Below are 12,282 nucleotides of genomic sequence, written 5' to 3' on the forward strand. Positions count from 1 at the left end.
CTGAAGTGCTATTATAAGGCCGAATATGTTACGTGCCCCTACAACCCTTCCCTTTTTCCATCCAGAGCTTATTAACCTCTACCTCCTCCGGGAAGCCCCTCAGGATTCCATGGGCCCACTCTGGCCCCTTCATAGTTCCCTCTCTGGGACGCATTTTCCCCAAATGGGAAACGATAGAAGGTCTCTTTCAACCATAGAATTACAGGATTCTGTTTTTATTTTTTGAGAGAGCCTTGAATCCTGTGGTCCAGCATCAACGGTGTAGGTCCACCCCATCCAATCTATCACCAACCCCTATACCCTCTCTGACCACTGCTCCTGGCCCCCAGTTACAGCCCCGACCAAGCTGCCATCCTTCCTCCCCTGGATTATGGTGACAACGTCAGTCTTCAAATGGCTGCCTGAGCATCTCCTCACTAACAGCAAGGAGCCTGCTTGGGATTCTCTCTCTCCCTCTCTCTCTGCCCCTCCCCTGCTCGTGCCTATGTGTGCCCACATGCTCTCTCTCTCTCAAAAATAAATAAATAAACTTAAAAAAATTGATAAAAATAGAATAGGAGCAGCTGGCTTAGAAGAACATACAACTCTTGATCTCAGGAGGGTTGTGAGTTCAAGCCCCACGCTGGGTGTAGAGGTTACTAAAACAAGCAAACAAACAAACAAATTAAAAAATAAAGTAGAATAAAGACCACGACCCTACATGGCTTCCATGCTCTCGGACCCCAGCTCATCTTTCTCTCCTGCACTCTGCCCTTACCAGTCCCACTGGCCACATGGCCAGCTCTTTGTCACCTCAGACCTTCACACATGCTGTTCCCTCTGTTGGGGACACTCTTCCCCACTCCTCCCCAGGCTAACTCCCATGTGCCATTTCCACCTCAGGTGCAGTATCTCTTCTTTGGGCAACCGTCAGTTTAAATGGAGTTGCAGGGAACAGAAAGTGAGGTACCCTACTGTAGAGGGCTGAAAAGTGGTCCCCAAAGATATCCGTCCCTAATCCTTAGAACCTGTGTTACCTTGTTTAGAAAAAGGGTAACATTTGCAGGTGTGATTAAATTAAGGACCTCGAGACAGGAAGGTTATCCTGGGCAATCTGGTGGGGGGAGCCAGGCCAAATGCAATCATATGTATCTTCATAAGAGAGACACAGGGACAGGTTCATCACATATATAGAGGAGAGGGAACACGAAGATAAAGCAGGGAGAGATGTGAAGATATTGGCCTCGAACACTGGAGTGACATGGCCACAAGCCAAAGAATGCCAGCAGCTCCTGGAAGCTGGAAGAAGCAGGGAACAGATTTTCTTGAAGGGCCTCCAGAGGGAGTGCAGCCCGGTGAACCCCTCGGTTTTGGCCCAGTGATACCGACTTTGGACTTCCAGCCTCCAGGACTGTGAGAGCATAAATACCTGTTGTTTAGGTCACCCAGCCTCTACTAATTTGTTACGGTGACAATAGGCAATGAATACATCTACTCAATATCATTTTTCCCATTCACTCTTTGTACAGAATTTTCATTTCAGTAACGATACCCTGCTCATTTCTTCATTTATCAGCCTCCTTTCCAGCCAGGTGTGGCTATGGGACTATGTTCGGGCCAATACGATATAAGCAGAGGTTGTGTGGATTTCTGTGAAGGCTCCTTAAAAGGGGGATAGAGAACCAATGTGTACCCTTTTGCTCTCCCATCCTCCATGCTTTCCATCTGGAATACAAACGTGAAGGCTGACACTCTAGCAGCCATCTTGGGAACATGAAGTACAACAGAGGCTTCTGTTCCTGAGTTACTGAACCAATACCAGCAGCCACTGCCTTCAGACTGCTCATTATGAGAAGTAAACTCTTATGTGCTTATGCTAGTCTCTTTAAGATGTGTTAGTAACAGCTGTTCACAATCCCCACTGAAAAATCTTTCCTATTTTTCCACCTCATACCATCTATGTAAGTCATCGGAATGTATAATAATACCTGTACTTGTGTGTTTATTTGTTTAATGTCTGCTTCCTCTGCTAAACTGTAATTTCCATGAGGGCGGGGCTCGGGTCTGTTTTGTTCATAGCACAGGACCTGGCACAAAGTCGGTGCTCAGTGGGTATTTGTTGAACGAATGAACAAATGCCTCTCTTAGTGAGGTCCCAGGCATATTATAAGACAAAGACCATGATTCATTCCTCTCTTCTCTTTAGTGCAGCCCTGGGCTGCAAATCAATGTACCTGGAGTCCTGATTAAGTAGAATGGAATACAAAGAATTGAAAATATCTGGGCTCCAGTCTGCCCTGTGGCTTCTTAATAGTAAGTGCTGAATAAAGTTTTATTAAGTGACTCAGGAACAGACTGGCCCTCTGGAGAAAGACAAGGATGTTTAGGGATGGCATTTCAGTGTGGGATATGAGGCCCTGAGAAAGGAGTGTCTGCTGAATCCCCAACCAGCCATCAGATTTGCAGGGCATGCAGAAGCCAACTCTAAGTTCAACCAGGCTGTGCCCATTTCAAATTCCTGGGAGCTGAGGCTCAGATGGGGACAGGGACTTGCCTGAGGTCACTTGGGGTGGTAGCAGAGTCAGATAAGGCTGCTCAGCTTCCAATCCAGCCCTTCTCCCTGTTTAGTGTTCTCTGTACCCTGTCATCTTCTAGATGATAAGACAAAGGGAAAGGAGGTGTGCATGACTGGGGCTTCCCCGGTCCCAGCTAGAACATCAGCAAGCAATCTTCCCGTTCACAGATGTCATTGCTGAGGCGCCATGAGGCTGCGGGTCCTGCACCACAAAGAGTTTGCAGAGGCTAGAAACCCAGACCAGAAGTACCCACTGTGGAGCTTTTCCCACACTGGCATCCTGTCTCTTGACCAGGGCTATAGCAAGTGTCACCACCCAGGCTGGGGGCAAATGGCTGCATTCCTCCCGGTGTTCTCAAGCTCCAACCTCAAGGCTGGCAGGTTTAGGATAGACTGTTCACACTTTCTTCACATGTTAGCAATTCAAGGTGCCCGAGAAATCTGCTTGGCTGACCATGCCTGTCCTTCAGGTGAAGAAAAGGAAAGCCAAGAGCATCCCAGGGTCTAGTCCAGGGTGACATAGCAATCAACCATGGTGGAACCAGGGCCAAGGTCTGACATGTGTCTCTTGGCCAATGTTCAGCCACCTGCGGTTTAGCAGTGACCTCTAACAGGGCAGGCAGAGGAGGGGAGACACAGCCCTGGTGAAAAAGAATGATGTGTTTTAGCAAGTTTAAGGTTGAGCGTTTCTCCCTCCACAAAAGTAGCCAGTGCCTTGTACTCCCAGAGCCGTTCTCAAACTTTCTAATCTCAGGACCCGTTTATACTCTTAAAAATTGATGACCCCAAAGATCTTCTTTTTTGTGGTCATTATATCTATCAACATTCACTGTATCAAAAATTAAAACATATATAATAAATATTGATTAATATAAAAATAACAATACACATTCTAATATAGAACCTATTTTATGAAAAATAACCTTATTTTTGAAAAAAAATTGTGAAGAGTAGCATTGTTTTACACTTTTCCAAATCTCTTTAATGTTTGGCTTAAAAGGAGACAGCTGGGTTCTCATACTTGTTTCTGTATTCAGTCTGTTGTGAGATATCGTGACACGTAGCCTCTGGAAAACTCTATTGTACACTCATGAAAGAAGGAGAGTAAAAAGCCAAGTAATACATTGGTCTTAGAGTGCAAACAATTTTGACCTCATGGATCCCAAGGGTCTTGGGGAACTTAGGGGTCCCTGGACCATACTTTAGAACCAGTGGTCAGCACTCTGTGAGGTGCTTCCTGTTGTCATTTCCATTTTATGGATGAGCAAAATAAGGCTCAGAGATGTTATGAGGCTCGCTCAAAGGCACATAGCCAGTGACAGTCGTATCAACCCAAGATAATCGGCTCTAGGGAAGTGTGTTCCTAACAGCAGCATCGCACTCCAGCCCCTCGCTGATGGACAGATGTTGTAGGAGGAATGTGATCAGGAAGGAGCCAGAGGTTCTGGGGTACCCCAAGAAGGGAGAGGTAGTGTGGTTGTCGAGATTCTGGACTTGGAAACAGTGCCTGGACCCGCATCCTGGCTATGCCCTGTATGTGCTGGGTGACCAGGGACAAAGTGCTCAACCCCTCTGAACCTCACATAGTCCCTCTGTGAAATGTGATGATATGATATTTACATCACAGGGTCATTGGGAGGATTAAATGTTAATTTATGCAAATTACAACAGTGCTCAGTAAATGTCGTATATAGTTCACATCTTTTAGATGGCATAGATTTGTGAGCAGGGCCATGGACGTGGTTTCACTGAAGCTGGAGGCAGGGGTTGGGGGGCAGGTGCAGATATAGCACAGGTCCTGAAGGGAGGGCCAAGGGAGGGAGAAGACACGTGGCCTGGAGGGCAGAGGAGGGGCTTCCAGACTAGGAGCACATCACTCTCAGGTGGTGGGCGGTGGGCACAGATGCCCAGGGACTCTGGGCGTGTAAGCCAGCAGTGACCTGCAGTGTGACAGGAGAGCCGGCCTCACCTGCCCCAGGGCACAGAGGCCAGATCCCCAGGATCAGCAGCCTGGTCACTGGGACCTAGACCAGACCTCCAATATCCCTCCTGGAAAAGCCACCAGACCACCTCCTCTCTTGACCCCCTTTAGGGGGTGAAGCCCCCAGCTCCCTGTTTCTCCCGGCATCCCAGCCCTAGAAAATCGTCTAAACCACAGTCAGAGGATCCTGAGAAACATCTTGCCACACTGCTCCCTTTTCCTTTTGGCAGGTGAAGAACCTGGGCCCCAGAGACGTAGCTGGACCACTCGCACCACACAGCAAGTTGGGGACAAAAGGCCCAGGCCACTTGGCATCTGATTCTGGTTGTATGCACTGAGCCACCCCTCCTCCCTTGCTCAGCAGGGACTCAGGCCCATGTGCTGTTGTGTGACCTCAGGCAAGATGCTTAACCTCTCTGTGCCTCAGTTTCCTTAACTATAGAATGGAAATAACAATTTTACTTCCTTCATTGGGGTATTGTGTGGATTAAAGTAAGTCGATTGACACAAAACACTTAGAACACTACCTAGCTTTCAATACTGGTAGTCAACACTGTGACCACATCACCGTCATCACCATCATCATCATCGAGGTCTTGAACATCGTTAGGGGATACACTGGGGGTGTTCCTTGTTTGAGGCCCTGGGGACAGATGGGTAAGCACAGAATTGTGTTCTGTCTTCTCCTGCCTGCAAACTGATTCACAGGGTGATTTGGGGCACATTGTTCACTATGCCTGGGCCTCTGTGTCCCCAGCTGGACTGGAGGGGGAGCTTTATTTCTTATAAAATTTCTATTGTGCCTCTAGTGCCATGGCATTTCTCTGGCAATACTGACCATAAAAATGTGCACGACTACTCCCTGCAGTATCATTTATAAGGCAAGAGTAAACATTTAGAAACCGTCTCTGTCCCCTTCCTCATTGGAGTTTTAAACACGGGGGAATAATAGCCCCAAGAAAGTAATCCAGATGTCCCACAGCAGGTGCACAGATATTAAAAACTGAGACAACCACATGAAGGAATGTTCCTCAGCAATGAGAAGCAGTCACCTCCTGGTAACACAACAATGTGGGTGAAGCTCAAAAACACTGGATGGGGTGAAGAAGCCCCAAAGAGTGCCTACTGTATGAATCCATTGAAACAAAATTCCGGAAAAAGAAAAGCTAAGTTATAGGGGCAGGAAACAGTCTAGGGGTTGCCTGGGGCAAGATGTGAGGGCAAAGGATTGACTACAAAGGGGCATGAAAGAACTTCTGGGGTAACATAAATAGTCTGGATTTTGATTATGGTGATGGTTACATGACTATATAATTAAAAAAATTTTTTTTAATGTTTATTTTTCAGAGAGAGAGAGAGACAGAGAGTAATCGGGGGTGGGACACAGAGAGAGACAGACAGACAGACAGATAGACAGAATCCAAAGCAGGCTCCAGGCTCTGAGCTGTCAGCAGAGAGCCCGATGTGGGACTTGAACCCATAAATCACGAGATCATGACCTGAGCCGAAGTCGGACACTTAACCGACTGAGCCACCCAGGTGCCCCATGACTATATAATTTTTGAAAGTCATTGAACTGTACTCTCGAAACGAGTGTATTTTATTGTATGCAACTTATACCATAATAAAATTGATTAAAAAACAAAATGATGGTTCACACACACAAAGAAAGCTCTGGATTTGTCACAACGAGAGGGCTACAACTTTGGCATCAGCATGGAAAGACGTCCATGTTTTGTTGTTGAATGAAAAATAAAGGCAAATTATGTGACAGTCCTGTTGACACTGACATTTGTTGAGAGCTCACTGCGGGCCAGGCCCAGGCTAAGAGCCTCACCTGCATTACTTTGTTAAACCTCGACAATGTCCATATGAGGTTTTACAGAAGAGAAAACTGAGGTCCAAAGAGATGAGGCCACGCGGGACTGTGGGTATGAAGCCAAGGAGCCACACTGTTGGGACCTGGGACACACTCTGAGCCACCACACTGAGCTCTACGGTATGATTTCAGTATAGCCAATAACTGGCAATGTTAGTCTATGCACAGGCAAAATCTGCAAGGGTGATCCCAATCTGGGCCCACGGGTTACGTCTGGGAGGTGCGCTTATAGGTACTTTCACTTTCAAAACTATTTCTGTTGAGTTTACTGTAGCTTGCCTAAATTACTTTCCCAATCAGAGAAAGCAGTATAGATTTAAAAAAAAAATTACTGAAAACATTCCTGTCCTGTATCTCATCTGCTCAGGATCCCGGCACCATCTCCTCACTGCTCTCTCTCCTAGACGGGGCCACATGCCTGCCCAGAGCCCCAAGGCCCACTGATAAAGACTGGGGCACACTGAGACCCGTATCAGGCCTGAGCAGCCCTTTGCAGTCCCATCCATCTGGTCCCCCCAGGGAGGGTGGGCCCTGTTCCAGAAATCAGCAGGCTCCGTGGCCCTGGAGATAACAGGAGCTTGGTGGTAAGGACCAGCAGGGTGAGGGTCTACAGCAGGGGGATGGGGTGGTGAGTCAGAAGTGTGAGCAGGCTTCTCCCCACTGGGCAGACGAAGCTGCTGAGACCCATAGAAGGTGTGACCTGCTTGGTCTGTATGGCCCTGGCTCTGTCCGCTGTGTGGCTCTGGGCACATTTCATGCCCTCTCTGATCCTCAGGTTCCCTTGCGATCCTTTGGTTCCAGCTTGGTCCTCTTTTAGGAAGTAACCTGGGCCCTGAAACCAGTCTTGAGAGTCCCTAGTGTGTAGGCAGAGAGCAGGATGCACATGACGTCCTCAGCCCCCAGCTTCAACTCCAAGTGGACGCGTGGAGGCTCAAAGGCGCTCTTAGGACGCTGAACGCATGCGCACATGCCTGTCTGCGTGTACCCACATCCGCAGGCCCCAAGGACAACGAGCAGGGCCACCCTGGGCCAGGCCAAGGTTTGTTTACATGTCCAAAGGTCAGATGCTGCCTGCCAGGGAGGGCCTCAGCTGGTGAGAGTCTGCAGCTGTGTGCCCAGAACACAGATAACATGTGCCCCGGGGAGGGGCGGGCAGCCCCAGGAGAGGGTGGGACAAGAGTGACACCCAGGCTTCCCTCCCTGGGAGCGCCTGCTGGTTCTGCTGCTGTGGGCCCTGCCTGGGGAGTCTCCACCTCCCCTGCATGCCTACAAGCCCCCGGGACCACTTAGCTTGGTTTCCCTGAGCCTATGCCCGCTCTGTACTGCTCACCACTTCTTTGACACCACTGGGTGTATTCACCTCGTGGAGCCTCAGTTTCTTCATCTGTAAAATGGGGATAATCATGGCTCTTTCCTGATAGGGGGCAGAGTGGAGCCCTGGGGCTAAGGCCTGATTGTGCCAGGTGAGTGGGAGGGGCTTCACCCAGGGGTCTCTAATGTTAGGGATAGCTCCACATTCTGGAAACCCCCTCTGCACTGTAAGGAGGCTTAGGGGTCTCCGTCTGCACCTGAAGTCACAGGATGGGGCCTAGAAGTCCTGCCTGTCCCTTTCCACCTTCTTCCCAGTGGTATTTCCCAACTGCCTGCAGTTCTACCTCCCCCCCCCCCCCCCCCCCCCCCCCCCCCCCCCCCGCCCCGGGCACCCATTCATCCCTCTCATAGCCACTGCCCTTAAGCAATCTCTCAGCTTATGTCAACAAAAGCACAAATGTAACCTAGTGGGCTTGTGGTCTGGCTGTGGAGATGGGATTTGTACACAGCAACTTAAAAAAGACTGGAAGCTAGGGGCGCCTGAGTGGCTCAGTCGGTTGAGCGTCCGACTTCGGCTCAGGTCATGATCTCACAGTCCGTGAGTTCGAGCCCCGCGTCGGGCTCTGTGCTGACAGCTCGGAGCCTGGAGCCTGCTTCCGATTCTGTGTCTCCCTCTCTCTCTGACCCTCCCCCATTCATGCTCTGTCTCTCTCTGTCTCAAAAATAAATAAACGTTAAAAAAAAAATTAAAAAAATAAAAAATAAAAAAAAGACTGGCAGCTTTTCAATGCGTCTGTGCCCTGTGCACACACAGGGGGTATGCGTTCAGCCTGAGTGTCTGCCTGGGAGGGGACACTTTCTTCTCTCATCTCTCCCCCTGGGACATTCCTTTTTTAAAGTTTATTTATTTATTTTGAGAGCGAGAAGGAGCAGGAGGGACAGAGAGAGAGAGGGAGAGAGACAATTCCAAGCAGCCTCCATGCTGCCAGCCAAAGCCTGACGCGGGGCTCAAACTCACGAACTGTGAGATCATGACCTGAGCCGAAATTAAGAAAAGGACGCTTAACCGACTGAGCCACCCAGGCACTCCCGCTGGGACATTCTTGCTTCCCCAAACTCTCACTACCCACCTCAAGGAGGAAGGATGCTGAAATATATACCAAAATATAATTTGTATTAAATCGGCAAAAAGTGTGAGCACTGATCACCAGCAGGGCTGGAGAGACAGACTTCCCCCTCACTGTGGATGAGAATGATAGTGGGCACACCCCCCCAGGTGGGTGATTAGCATCTCTCTCAACACATAACCACACACATGACCAACAACCCATGGGTCACCTTCCTGGGAATCAATGGAACAGAAATGCTACCACAGGCTCATCTGTTCATGCATGTTTGTGAAAGCTTTTTTTTTTTTTTTTTTTTTTTTTTTTTTTGCGGGAGGGAGCGGGTAAAAGCATAACCATATTGGAAGTATTTCAAATGACTGTCCACAGAGGTTGATTATCTAGACATTGTGTGATCCAACCACGCTATGGAAAAGTAAAGCATGGACTCCCTTGGAAATGTTTCCAAAATTCACTGCCGGTGAGAGAAGCAAGTTGAAGAACATGCAAAAACAGAACTCTGAAAAACACATGTAAAACAAAACTATTCTCTCCCTTTCTTTTTGAAAACAATTTTTTTTAACATTTATTCATTTTTTGAGAGACAGAGCATGAGTAGGGGAGGGGCAGAGAGAGAGGGAGACACAGAATCCGAAGCAGGCCCCAGGCTGTCAGCACAGAGCCCGACGTGGGGCTCGAACTCACTCATGAGCGGTGAGATCATGACCTGAGCCGAAGTTGGATGCTTAACCAACTGAGCCACCCAGGCACCGCAACTCTCTCCCCTTATTAACAAGTCGCATATATGGCAACTCAAGTCTATTGGCATGGGAAAGTTCTGGAAGGAGTCACGCCAAATGATTAACCTAATGCATGCCATTTTCTAGCTGTGTGACCTTGGGAAGTGACTTAGCCTCTTTCCTCTTCCTGAAAGTTGGTAATAACAAACCTCACAGGGTTGTGAGGAGCTTTAATGTAATTATTATAAATCCTTTGGCACATAACAAGCAGTCCATAAATATTTAGGGAAATAAAGCAGGAATCCATTTTCAGCGGAACTAATTTATTCTCAGGAGTCAACTTTCAGCTCAGTTTCAGTGCTGGAGGCTGGTCTGCCTGCCTTTGCTGTCACCTAGCGGTCACAGTAAGAAAGCACACACTGGAGCGCTTTCTGCTCCCTTCCTGCCTTTATTCGTTGTGGAGAATAGAGCACCCTGTCTCTCCACAACCCAAGTCCCTCTGCGTTCCTCCAGGGCCTGCAAAGCGTCAGGCATTCCTGTGCCTTGGGGTTGGAGACTGGCAGACTCCGGAATGGTCCCAGGGCCTCTCTGAGTCTTGGTTTTCTCATCTCAAGAAGGGGAGTAGTAACAGCTTACTTCATACCTTTGTAAGGATAAAACGCAATAATGCATGTAAAGCACTTAACACTGGCCCTGACACAAAAGAACATCCTAGAAATGGTAATTATTGGTATTTACACACTTATCTCCTTACTGCTTAGGAGAGCTGTATTACACCCATTTCACAGATGAGGAGCTCGAGACTCAGAAAAGTCGAGGTAACTTGCCCGCAGCCACTTGGCTAAGAGAGCACCAGCCAAGATGAGACTGCAGGCCTGCCCAGGAGCTGCCTCCCGACCCTTAGGCCACCATTTCACATGCTCATCTGCAAAGGAGTTGTAGGGAGCAGTTTCTTACCACCACTCATGCCCGAAGTTTGGATCGCACCTACCAGGAACATTAAAAAGAATATACTGAGATATATACTGACCGTTGCTGTCTAACAAACTGCTTTACAACCGATTTTGTGTCCTAGATGTTCCTGTCTTCTCATCCGAGTCCAGGCCCGCAGCTGGCCGTAGTAATCTGAAGGGAACTAACTGGGGAGCTACCTTCTTCCAAGGTCATGTGGCTGCTAGCAAGATTTACTCTCAAGGATTGTTGGACTGATGTCTTTCCATCTGTTGGCCAGAGGCCACCCTCAGTTCCTCAGTTCCACGCATCAATGTCTCCTGTGTGGGAGTTTGCTTCATCAAAGCGTGCAAGCCGGGTGTGGAAGCAAGAGCAGGGTGGAAGTCACGATCTTTTGTAGCCTGATCGTGGAAGTGATTATTGCCGTGTTCTATTTGTTAGAAGTGAGTCACTGGGCCCAGCCCATCCTGCACAAAAGGAGAGTACACAGGGGCTTGAATACCAGGAAGAGGGGATCACAGGGGGCCATTCTAGAACCTTTCTGCCTGCCACACCAGTCGCCAACTTTTAATTTTGCCAGAGAAGAACACTTAGAAAATCAACTCCCACCTCTGGTTACCATAACTTCATAAATGAAATAGACCTTTTTACAATTTGTCTAGATACAAAGAGATAATTTCATAATAAGGGGTAGTCCCTTGTGGGTGAATAAATGTAGCCTCATGCAAAATGCCCGCATGGTCCTCAGTTTTCTCCCTCTGCAGAGCTCTGGTGTCTGGCTTAGCACCAGGAACCTCCTCTCCTGCCTGAAGCAGGATAACACAGCAGCTGGTGGGTGGAGTTAAGAGAGGAGGGGGTGGGTTGGCCTGAGCATGGCTGGGGCCCACACAGTGCCTAGCACTGCCCCCCCCCCCCAAGCTGGTTGGCTGAATGAATGAATACATCAGTGAGAAACTTCATGGGGACATGTCACTTTTACCCCCAACTCTCAGACAAGGAAACCCAGCCTTGTAAGGCTAAGTGACAGCTGGGCCTAAGCCTTCAGGGCTAGAAAGGACATTATATTTGCAGGGTGCTCTATTCTCCACAAATCCCTTCTGCACCCATTAGCTAAGCTGATAGTCTCAATGCCCCTGGTTGTGGGAAGAAGTTTGCCATTTCCCATGTTAGCACTGAGCAAACAGGTTCAGAGAGGTTAAGCACCTTGCATGGACCCGGAGAGGGCTGAGGGAGGTTTAAAAAAAAAAAAAAAGCAGCAAGGGTTACTGAGCAGGGAGGGTCCAGCAGGGGTCATTTGACCAGTCTCCCAGGTCAGGAGTCAGTTATAGGGGGGGGCAACTCTGGGGCCACGAGCCATCTTTATTCCTCCAAAGTTGGGCCAGAGGTGGCTCTGTGGCAGGTGGCACCAGGGTACCACTGAGTCACATGACCCCAATGCAAAGGCAAGAGACCCTAGAACAAGCAGCCAAGTTAGCCTCAGAAACTCAGAACTTTTTCCACTTCCCCTTTACTTGGGCCAAAGCTGCCCCATCCCAGCCCCTCAGCCCGGTCCCCAGGGTGCCCCTGCTGCACAGGGTGCCGCTTGCCCACTTGGCCTGTTCCACTGCATATTCCCTGGTTTAGTTATGCTTTCCCTTCTTGAGGAGCACCCCCTTGGGGCTTCTCTCTGTGCCCCCCACCCCCCAGCAGAGCACGTGACCAGTGACATCACTGGAGTGAAATGGCCACCCTCGTCTGGTCTTTATTGTACCCAGGAATAT

The 12,282-nt window shown here is 48.9% G+C and overlaps 1 long non-coding RNA gene across 1 annotated transcript in view; it reads left to right on the forward strand.

Annotated features, from left to right (window-relative positions):
* LOC122240745 overlaps positions 1 to 11,078 on the forward strand; it is a 69,227-nt gene extending 58,149 nt beyond the window's left edge. Inside the window, exon 3 of the long non-coding RNA XR_006220476.1 lies at positions 10,647 to 11,078. This is a non-coding gene — a long non-coding RNA (uncharacterized LOC122240745). The remainder of the gene's footprint in view (positions 1 to 10,646) is intronic.
* Positions 11,079 to 12,282: the final 1,204 nt, after the last annotated feature.

This window comes from Panthera tigris, chromosome A1, assembly GCF_018350195.1.
Source record: "Panthera tigris isolate Pti1 chromosome A1, P.tigris_Pti1_mat1.1, whole genome shotgun sequence".
In the NCBI taxonomy this organism is placed as follows: Eukaryota; Metazoa; Chordata; class Mammalia; order Carnivora; family Felidae; genus Panthera; species Panthera tigris.